This window comes from Sinocyclocheilus grahami, unplaced genomic scaffold (assembly GCF_001515645.1).
Source record: "Sinocyclocheilus grahami isolate Dianchi unplaced genomic scaffold, SAMN03320097.WGS_v1.1 scaffold708.1, whole genome shotgun sequence".
In the NCBI taxonomy this organism is placed as follows: Eukaryota; Metazoa; Chordata; class Actinopteri; order Cypriniformes; family Cyprinidae; genus Sinocyclocheilus; species Sinocyclocheilus grahami.
Genome location: NW_015505887.1, coordinates 104,884 through 116,698, shown reverse-complemented (window position 1 = coordinate 116,698; position 11,815 = coordinate 104,884). Strand labels below are relative to the sequence as shown.

The following is an 11,815-nucleotide window of genomic DNA, read 5'->3' as shown; positions in this document are numbered from 1 at the left end:
CACACACACACACACACACACACACACACACACACACACACACACACTCACTCACTCACTCACTCACTCACTCACTCACTCACTCACACACACACACACACACACACACACACACACACACACACAGTACTTATTTTTGTTTCATATTTATATTTTGGGGCTTTGGATTCCTTTTTGTAAGTGAAGAAGTGATGGAAAGATTTTTCTACATTTTTTCAGCACTGACTGACTGCTGCTGCTGCATCATCTTTTCTCTTTGTCTACATACACACACTACACACTAGCAGTTATTTTATTTTTTGGACACATCTGCTCATTCTTTATTGTTAGATTAATGCAAACACTTTTATTTAAGCTGTTCTTCAAGTTGCATTTTTTTCTATAGTTCTTTTATATCATACAGATTGTTTCATTGCTTCACAGTAATGAACAGGAAAATAACTGTTAATGTTGCAAAAATCATCAATTATGAAACACATTTCAAGTATAAAGCAACTCTACAGACGGCAATAGTGTCATTATACAGATCAATTCAGTTCAATTTTGATTAAATTCAGTTCAACTTTGTCACTCAGTCCATTCATCAGCCAACTTCATGCTGTAATTATGGCAAAGCTGCTTCTTTTTTTTTACGTATATATTAAATGAATGTGAGTTGCTGTTTAATTATTAAATTATTAAAATTTATTAATTTATTTTTAATTAACAAAACAATCATTTAATTTCATTACTAGTATTAATATATTAAATTAATAAATTCTACAATTACAAAATGAAATATAGCTAATGTTCTCCATTTCAAATATATATATATTAATAATAATGCATTGATTTAAATACTTTTAAGTATTCTGTTTACACATTCAGTCATGAGTGTCCAAACATTTCATTGCTAGAGCACATTTATTTTTTTTATTTTTTGAGATTCGCTCACAATCCTGCAAGATTTTCTTCATCGTGTGACCTTTTAAGTTCTTGTCTCTTGCAGGTCTGTTAAAGAAGACGAACAGAGGAACTCAGCTGCATAAATACTTCATGAAACGCAGAACGCTGCTGCTGGCCCTGCTGGTGAGATTATAGTTATCATATTAATAAAGCCTGCCAAGATGAATATTGCCGTTTTAGTGTTTCATTAGTCAATGATTAAAGCAAACGAGCTCTTGTGTGCTGTTAGGCCAGTGAGGTGGAGCGCCTGACCACTTGGTACAATCCTCTGGGCAGCCAGGAGCTGCAGATCTCCGCCGATCAGTCTGTGGAGACCAGCATCACCAACTGGAGGTCCAAATACATCAGCCTGACCGAGAAACAGTGGAAGGACAACGTGGAGCATCTCGCCGTACCTCGCACTGCAGCTGCCGGCCAGGTGAGACGTTTATCAAACTACACTACTGTTCCAGTGTTTGGGTCAGTTAAGGTAATTTTAATAAAGCAATAAGCCCCAAGAAGCCGTGGTTTACAGTGACCATAACAGCTAATAACAGTGTCTAAAACCCCCTTAGCTGTTATAAATTCACTGTAAACCACGGCATCACGGGGGTTATTGCTTTTATAAAACAGTTATTCCATATACGTAGTAAGGTAACAGAGCAAATAAAGTCTAATGATATTAATAAAAACATTATTCTTCAGCCAAACAATGTAGTTCCTCAGAAACGGTTGTGGTTCCAACAAAGTGGTGGCCGAGCAACACACAGATGTAAACTAATTTGTAGAGTAATTTACAACAGCTTCGAACGTGGCTCAGCCAATCAGAATCAAGGATCGGAACTATGCGTTTTATAAATGCTTTTATTCAACAAGGATGCATCAGATTGATGACAAATGACAGTAAAGACATTTATAATGTCAGAAAAGATTCTATTTCAAATAAATGCTGTTCCTTTGAACTTTCCATTCATCTGTGAATCCTGAAGAAACAAAAAAATATTGGGCAGCACAACTGTTTTCAACATTGATGATAATCAGAAATGTTTCTCGAGCAGCAAATCAGCATATTATACTGATTTCTGAAGGAGACACTGGAGTAATGATGCTGAAAATTCAGCTGCGCATCACAGAAATAAATTATATTTGAACAGATATTCACATAGGAAACAGATATTTTAAATTCTAATAATATTTCACAATTTTAGTGTTTTTACCGTATTTTTTATCAAATAAAAGCGGCCTTTGTGAGCAGATATTCTTAAAAAGACATTATAAACTCTAGTGTGTGTATTTTTGAATAAATGAAGTGCTCTAATAACACTTGCATGAAACTTATTTTATCTTGTCTTATTTAGAACCATTTGAATAATAGTTTTTGTTTGTGTTAGACCTTCTTTATGATGCCTCCTGATTATGGTTAGCTGTGTAAATGTCTGACATTAGTATCAGCGAGCAATGCATGAAAGCACGAATGAAAAGTTCACACACAAAACAACGTTACCACTCTTACTGCACGATATTTTACAGGTTCAAGAACACAGAAGCCATTTTCTCAGAAGTGACCCGCTTGGTTCGGCTGGATCCGGGAGCCGTCAGTGACGTTTCTGAGGCTGTGAAGGTGAACGTCCAGAACCCAACACAACCAAATGATGAAATCAGATCTTTCTTTCTTTCTTTCTTTCTTTCTTTCTTTCTTTCTTTCTTTCTTTCTTTCTTTCTTTCTTTCTTTCTTTCTTTCTTTCTTTCTTTCTTTCTTTCTTTCTTTCTTTCTTTCTTTCTTTCTTTCTTTCTTTCTTTCTTTCTTTCTTTCTTTCTTTATACCCATTTTATTTATTTATACCCATTTTATTTATTTATTTATACCCATTTTATTTATTAATTTATTTATACCCATTTTATTTATTTATACCTATTTTATTTATTTATACCTATTTCATTTATTTATTTTATACCATTTAATTTGATTAAATTAATTGATTAAAATAAATAAATAAAATGTGATTTCAAAATTAGGTTAAAATTGAAATAATTGCAATAACATTTTCTAACATCACTTTTTTTTTATATTAATCTAAATGTATTGTTATATGAATCACATTTTCACATATTCACATATTTTTTCATTTTAAGTTCTTTTAAAAAGTATTTTAATTATTTATTTGTTTATTTAATATGAATATAATAATTGCATAAATTCTACCCTGTATTAAAATCTACCCTGCCTGTAAACGTGTGTTTCCCGCTGCAGTTTTTAGTGACGTGGCACACGATCGACGCTGACTCTCCTGAGCTGAGTCATGTCTTGTGTTGGGCTCCGGCCGATCCTCCCACGGGACTCTCGTATTTCTCCAGCATGTATCCGCCGCATCCGCTGACCGCACAGTACGCCGTCAAAGTCCTGCGCTCCTTCCCTCCTGTACGCCACACCTGTCATTACACTCATGTTATTATACGTCTTTATCCGAGGTCAGTTTGAATGCTTTTATTAATGCATATTTCTCTCTCTCATATTTTCAACAGGATGCTATTCTGTTTTACATCACACAAATTGTTCAGGCCCTCCGTTATGACAAGGTATAGTGTGTGTGTGTGTGTGTATGAAGTTTAAAAGTAATGAGGACAAATAATGCCAAAATGATTTGCATGTCCAGAGTGAGATTTAAAAAGGTATAAATCAAGTTGCATGCATCATTTTAATGTTTTTCATAAGTATGACTCGTATGTTGTATGCTGGCCATGTTTTGCATTTCTTGGTTTTCTCTTCTCTGACAGGTGAGTGCACTAAAGATACTGTTGTGTAATGTTGTGTAGATGGGGTACGTGAGAGAATACATCCTGTGGGCTGCACAGAAGTCTCAGCTTCTGGCACATCAGTTCATCTGGAACATGAAGACCAACATCTACACAGATGAGGAGGGACACCAGAAAGACCGTAAATAAAGCTCCTCTTCACTGTCCTGTTTTCTCCAAGAACGATAACTATATTAGCGTCCACACAAACTTAAGTACTTACAGTTTTGTCATCTGCCACTTTAAACATTCAAGCTTTTTAAAGTCGGCATGAAATGACAATTCACCCTGCAAATCAGTGGTATTTTAGTGTTAAGATGCTACTGTAGATTTTAATTAATATTTTGAGATTGAGAACAAGATCACCAATGTCTCAGCCATTCTAAAGTACTAGAAACATCTCTTAACATCACTGAACACTCTTTCTGCGTCTCTTGTTTCAGTCTCGAGATGGCGCTGATTCTCCACGGTGTTCATTTTCTTGTCTTATGTTTGAAGCTGAAATCTCCTCTGTGTTTTTCCTATTTCAGGCCGATTCCTAAAGGTGACGAGCAGAAGAGAGCGTGTCTGCGAGCCCTGTCTGATATCAAAGTCCAGCCAGGTCTGAATTTCTCCTCATAATCTGATTATACAAGCTCTCTTAATGACTTGACTGACTTTTGGTCTGTTGCTCAGGCTGTTATCTGCCCAGTAACCCTGAAGCTATAGTCCTGGACATTGACTATAAATCAGGACTGCCGATGCAGAGGTACGATGAGCGCTGAACACATCACACAGCGTCACGTGTGTTTGAAGCACAAGAAAACATGTTTCTGTGTGTTTTTTCCCTCTCAGTGCTGCCAAAGCGCCGTATCTGGCCAAATTCAAGGTGAAACGCTGTGGAGTGAGTGAACTGGAGAAAGAGGGTACGTCAACTATTACAACACAGACCTAATTCTGTAATTCCTGAAGAAAACAGCAGTGCTTGGAAGACAGCAGAAAACCCACTTATAGACAGATTGATAGTAATGCTCAATATCATGGAAGCTTGTTTCCACCACGGAATTAAAAGGGGAAAAAAATGATGACCTTTTTCCTAGCAATTCTGAGTTTATATCTTACGATTCTGTTTTATTTTCTCAGAATTTTGAGATATAATCTCGGAAATCGCAAGGAAAATGTCAGAATTCTGAGTTAAAAACCTCAAAAATCTTTTTTTTTTGTTCTTTTTTTTTACCAGCATGGAATGAAAAATAAATTAAAAATTGCAACTTTTTATCTCAGAATTTTGACTCTTTTTTTTTTTTTCTTGGTGGTGACTTTATATCTCACTATTCCGACTTCTCAGAATAAGTTTATATCTCGCAATTCTGAAACCAAAGAATTGTGAGGAAGAAAAAAAAAATAGAAACAAATAGTGAGATAAAAAGTCACATTCACCTTTTTTTTGACCCATGGTGAAAACAACCAAACAAAACAGATAAATAAATGAAAGAACAAATTGAATAATCACAGTTTTTAGTATGCAAACAGACGACAGAAGGAAAAGACCATGCATAAATAAGTGGCAGAAATGAAGCTTTAAATAAAAAACAAATGTAAAATATAAAAAGATTTTTCCAACTTAAATGCATGATATGGCATAAAAAACACACAAAAAATAAATATTGCATAAATAATGATTAGAAATGAAAATGTAATAAAATAAATATAAAATACAATTACGATGACACATTTTTCCAACTTTAAATGCATGACATGGCTTTTAAAAATAGTAATTGTAGAAATGTGTGAAGATGAATTTCTGAGGGATAATGGTGCTTTTCAAGCTTGCTAACACATGATTGACACCGAATCAAAGCTCGTGTGTGTTTGTAGGCTTGCTGTGTCGCTCCGACTCGCTGGATGAAGCTCAGAGAGGAGAAGACACACAGAAGATCTGCTGGCAGGCGGCTATCTTTAAAGTCGGAGACGACTGCAGACAGGTTTCATAAGCTTTGCTTTTGCCGTCCCTTATTTACATGTCAATTTATGTTTTGACTATGAACTATAAACCAGTGACTCAAAGCTGTTGTAAAATAGCTGATACTATATATAATCACACCTCTTAGTTACTAATGCACAAGATGAATTGCACACAGAAGTGTAATATTTTGTGAAGGAGTTGATTATTGTAAAAATCATGCCAATCTGTGAAAGCTAATTATATTTAAACATCAGGAACATGTACAGTATATAATATAAATCAAAGGATTTTAAGATATTATAGAAAACATGAACTAACAAATGCATTGTACTTAAATATTTTAAAGCACATTTAACTGATATAATGGAAAAGGTGTATAATAAAAAAATAAATTCGTATTTAAGTGGAAAATGTTTGATTAAGTGTTTCAGACGTTTTATTTCCTCTCTATTTTATTTTATTTATTTATTCTTTTGTTCTGACTCTCTCTCCAGGATATGTTGGCGTTGCAGATCATCGGTCTGTTTAAGAACATTTTCCAGCTGGTGGGACTCGATCTGTTCGTTTTTCCATATAGGGTGGTCGCTACAGCGCCAGGGGCGAGTTATTTTTTTATTTATTATTTTATTTATTATTTTTCAATGTTAAATTTAGTTTTTTAAATGTTTAGTTTATTTAATTTTTTTATTTTAAATGTATTTTATTTTTAATTTTTTATATTTTGTATTATTTTTGAGTTTCACTGACTGGCACCCCACCAATTTTCAATTGCAATCATTTATCATTGATTTTAAGCAGGTTCAGGTTTGATATTGGTAATGATGGTTTCATGGTTGTCCTGGCCTGATTTAATCCAAACCTGTCCCTTTGCAACCCAGCAAAAAATCACGTCTTGTTATCCATGTTGACTGTGTAACCGGCCATTTTTCTGTGTCTAAACTTACACGAGTAATGAAATAAGACATCCCAACAGTCCGTGTTTATTGATTGTAAATCTCACTGACGCGGCACATGAGCATTAGCTGAACAGACAAACACACTCATCTCACTGCCTGTATTGCATATTAATTCCCTTTATTATATTAGTTTATGTCTGTGTGTTGTTCTTGATCTGATTTTGAATATATGAGAGCGAACTGAGAGAAATGAGTCCGGCAGGTGTGACGCCAGCTGCTTTGTGTCTGGATGTTGTTGGTTGATGTGAAGGTCCTGTGTTTGTGTCACAGTGTGGCGTCATCGAGTGCATCCCAGACTGTAAGTCCAGAGATCAGCTGGGACGACAGACGGATTTCGGGATGTACGATTATTTCTGTAACCAGTACGGAGACGAATCCACTCTGGCCTTCCAGAAGGTGAGAAAAGCCAGTGGTTCTAAACCAGTCCACTAGAGGGCAATCATGACTTAAAATGATTTAAAATCATACAATACAATATTTAAACTAATTTAAAACAACTACAAATCAATATATTTCCTATTAAAATTTTTGTGACTTTAATTCCGACCTCATTACCACATCATGACTTAAAATGATTAATAATCCTACAATACAAACAAACAATAAAATAAGCTACTAATCAATATAAAAATTGCTAATTAATATTTTTTATTTAAACTTGAATATTTTAATTAATTTTAAAAGTGTGTTTTAAATAAATTAAGGTTTTTTTTGTTTGTTTTTTTTAAACTCTTTTTGGAGTTCCCATAAATGAAAAAAATAAAATAAAGTTTTTAAAACAAAACTAGAGCTAGGGGCATTTACATTTATGCATTTTACATTTAAATTAATGCATTTAGTAGACATTTTTATCCTTAGTGAAACCGGCTGTGAACAATGAGGGTCTTAAAGCATTGAGGAACACTGGTTTTCTGATTGATTTTTTTTTCTCCGTCTCTCTCTCTCTCTCTCTCGTGTGTCCATCAGGCGAGGTATAACTTCATCCGTAGCATGGCCGCGTACAGTCTGCTGCTCTTCCTGCTGCAGATCAAGGACCGACACAATGGAAACATCATGCTGGAGGAACACTGGTTTTCTGATTGATTTTTTTTTCTCCGTCTCTCTCTCTCTCTCTCGTGTGTCCATCAGGCGAGGTATAACTTCATCCGTAGCATGGCCGCGTACAGTCTGCTGCTCTTCCTGCTGCAGATCAAGGACCGACACAATGGAAACATCATGCTTGACAGACAGGGCCACCTCATCCACATCGGTGAGACATCTAAGAATGAACGTCTCTGTTCTGCGTTATCATGTGCGTTTCTTATGTGTGCGTGTGTTTCAGATTTCGGCTTCATGTTTGAGAGTTCTCCGGGTGGGAATCTGGGCTGGGAGCCGGACATCAAACTGACCGATGAGATGGTGATGATCATGGGCGGGAAGATGGAGGCTACGCCCTTCAAGTGGTTCATGGAGATGTGTGTGCGCGGATACCTGGCCGTCAGGTGAGATGTGTGTGTGTGTGAGTGTGAGCGTGTGTGTGTGTGAGTGTGAGCGAGTGTGTGTGTGCGTGTGTGTGTGTGTGTGTGTGTGAGTGTGAGCGCGTGAGCGTGTGCGTGTGTGTGTGTGAGCGAGTGTGTGTGTGTGTGTGTGCTAGTGTGTGTGTGAGTGAGTGTGTGCAAGTGTGAGCGTGTGCATGTGAGTGTGTGTGTGTGTGTGTGTGTGTGTGAGTGAGTGTGTGTGTGTGTGTGTGTGTGTGCGTGTGTGTGTGTGTGTGTGTGTGAGTGTGAGCGCGTGAGCGTGTGCGTGTGTGTGTGTGAGCGGGTGTGTGTGTGTGTGTGTGTTAGTGTGTGTGTGAGTGAGTGTGTGCAAGTGTGAGCGTGTGCATGTGAGTGTGTGTGTGTGTGTGTTAGAAACTGAGAAACTGAATGAATCTCTGTTACGCTGCAGGCCGTATATGGATGCTGTGGTTGCCTTAGTAACACTGATGCTGGATACAGGATTGCCCTGCTTCCGCGGTCAGACCATCAAACTGCTCAAGTGAGTTCAAAGCAACTAACAATGGAGCAGAAGGGAAATGAGATTTATATTTCATTCATTTTGGAAAACATATTTCATTTATATTGAAAAAAATGTATGTTATGCTGTGCTATGGTATTAAACTATGGAACTGAATGAGATCAATTATTACTTTTTGAAGTAATAAACACAAATCAATATTCATGTTCATGTAGCGAATCAGCTCATGGGGAAATATGAATAATTAACCATAACTAGTAATAATTAACTATTCATATTTTAGATCCACTGTAGATATTTAGCTGACCACTCAGGGTCAACTGTCTTGTCAATTCTAAGACGTTAATTTCCTGGTTAAGGGAAATAACTTTCTTACTGTACAAGAGTGGGCTATCCTTCTCACATTCCTGGGGGGTCATAAAACCAGTGATATCATGATTAGTTGTCATGGTGACCAGAGCGCCTGGTGTTCAGCAGACATCCTGGCATCCAGTTTATTGAGTGAGGGGACTGTGACGATTTGTTAACCTAATGAATAATTGATTTGTTAAATCAAATTAAAATTAGTGTGTCAGATTGGTCGAGACGCTACATTCATATATTTTTTTGTTATGAACATGGAAAATTAATGAATTAAAAAGTATCATAATAGATGTTAAGAAAAGCACCAGAAACGCACACGTACATGAGATATTTATTGATAGAAGAATGTTATTTATGTTTTATCAAATGTCAAATTGACATTTTATATAGCTGTTAATGTTATTTTTTTCTTATATTATATTATTTATTTATTTTTAATATTTTGTTAGTTTGTAGAGATAATAGTTAAATTATTGTATGCAGTTCATTGAAATATTATTATTATGATTATTTAAAATTTTCGAGTTTGTCATGAATTTAGCCTTTATTATTATTTTGATATGCCGTTAGATTATAGATATTAGTGCTGGGCAACGATTACATTTTTAAATCGCGATTAATCTGATTATTTTTCCGTTATTAATCGCAAATAATCGCAGTTATGCACAAATTTCAATAATGAATTCAAAAGTAGTGTATTGCGCACTTTTATTTTAAAAGTACTGATGTATTAACAAAAGTGCAATAACATTTGGTTTGCAAACTTTAAACACTTTAAACAAATAAGGTGCTTTTTTACAGCAGTATTCTGTTTACGTATTAGCAGTTAAAATGTTTCTTGTGAATCTCAACGTAAACATTAATGCAATCAAATTAAAATCATACAACTCGTGTATTCTTCTTGTGATGGTGTGTCTTGAGGGAGGCTCATACGTGCCGTCATTCGTTACGATCCTAAGAACGCTCACCTATTTTTGACGGACGCCACGTCCAAGCCGCACAGTAGATACAAAATAAAAGTCCCCAAATCCTCTCAATTTCTAAATAAACACCCTGCGCAGACTCCCGATCTTATTTCACATCACTATATCCTTACCAGGAGGCCAGAAATGGTGTGTGAAATATAGATACATAGGAAAAACAGTAGGCGGTTGGGGAGAGGACGCTGGCGTTGTCTGTTCGCCGCTTCTCCACTCGAGTTTTAACTGCTACAGTAGTTACAACGTTAGACTACTGGCACTACTTTTTTTATCTTAATGTTGTAATTGGTAAAACCCATCAGAATAATATTTGGGTACGGATCTTACTGACTCAGATGACTCCACTTTGCTGGTAGTGGTTGGTAGCAAGTGCCTGCGGTTAGCTGTGTAGCTAACCGGCTACGGCTTTTTCTAGCTCTGCCTGCTTCCACAGCGCTCACAGCTCCTTTTGGTGCTTTCCATGATCCACCTCTCCTGGTCTTGATTTCTCCGGATGATTTTTTTGGTGCCGAGTTCTTCTCTTGCCCTGCATATTGCCTCTGTGGCTAGCGGCCAGCAACAGACATGGAGCCTTTAACATCTCCATTTTGCCAAAAAATCCAAAAATTGCCAAGATTGGCTCCTTCCTTTCTGTTCCCCCCTCCTCATCTGCCCCAACTGCCAACCCGCAGTTTGGTATTTTAAGGCTGCTCTGCTGCTTCCCAGTAGTCACTCAACATGAGGTTGAGGACACCATCAGGGGGATGATATCCTCTAACTGTGCACTCGACCCCTTCCATACAGCTCTGGTGAAAGCAAATATTTCTGCCAATCAGTCCCCTTATCACCATGATATTAAACCAATCCCTTCAGGCTGGCCACGTACCGTCTGCCCTAAAAACGGCCATAATCAACCACTACTCAAGAAACCCACCCTTGATCCTCAAACCCTTGCTAATTACAGGCCCATATCCAACCTCCCATTTCTCTCTAAGGTTCTGGAGAAAGCAGTTGCCAGCTACCTTCAGGACCACCTCAAATACAATACAATTTTTTTAAAGTTTCAGTCCGGCTTCCGTTCCGCCCACAACAGCCTTAGTGAGAGTCACAAATGACCTGCTGATTGATGACAGCTGATGCTGGTTCACCATCACTCCTCGTCCTCTTGGACCTTTCTGCAGCGTTCAAAACCATTGATCATGGTATACATCTTAACCGGCTACACCAATTAATTGGACTTAATAACACCGTCTTGCGCTGGTTTGAGTCATACCTCACAGACAGATCTGAATTTGTGGCCATGGGAAGGCCTGCGGGGTTCCACAGGGATCAGTTCTCTGACCTATTTTATTCACTATTTACATGCTTTCCCCACTGTAAAGTCATCAGTCACTTGGGAATTTCTTTCCATTGCTAAACAATGAAACACAACTATATATGAAAACTGATATTGATTCTTCATCATCATCATCACTATCAACAACTCTACCCACACTTGCTGCCTGTCTGGAGGAGATAAGGGCGTGGATGAATCATAACTTTCTCCAGCTGAACAGCTCAGAAGCCATCCTCATTGGTTCCCCTCATTAGATCAGAACATCCACCATAACCTGCATTACATTCTCTGGCCAAGACATTCCCCTATCACCATTAGTCACCAATCTCTGTGTCAGGTTTGACCCTCATTTAACATTTGAGGCCCACATCAAAAATCTCTGCAACACATCTTTTCACCACCTCAGTAATATAGCCAGACTTCGTCCCACACTCACCCTACTTGATGCTGAGAATCTCATCCACGCCTTTGTCTCCACCAGACTGGATTACTGCAACGCTCTTCTCATCGGAATCCCTATCAAGAGTATCCAGAAACTCACATA

General features: G+C 37.2%; 1 pseudogene; it reads left to right on the top strand.

The window, feature by feature from the left end:
• The window catches only part of LOC107560028 (phosphatidylinositol 4-kinase alpha-like), a 52,824-nt pseudogene that overhangs the window by 39,040 nt on the left and 1,969 nt on the right, over positions 1-11,815 (top strand).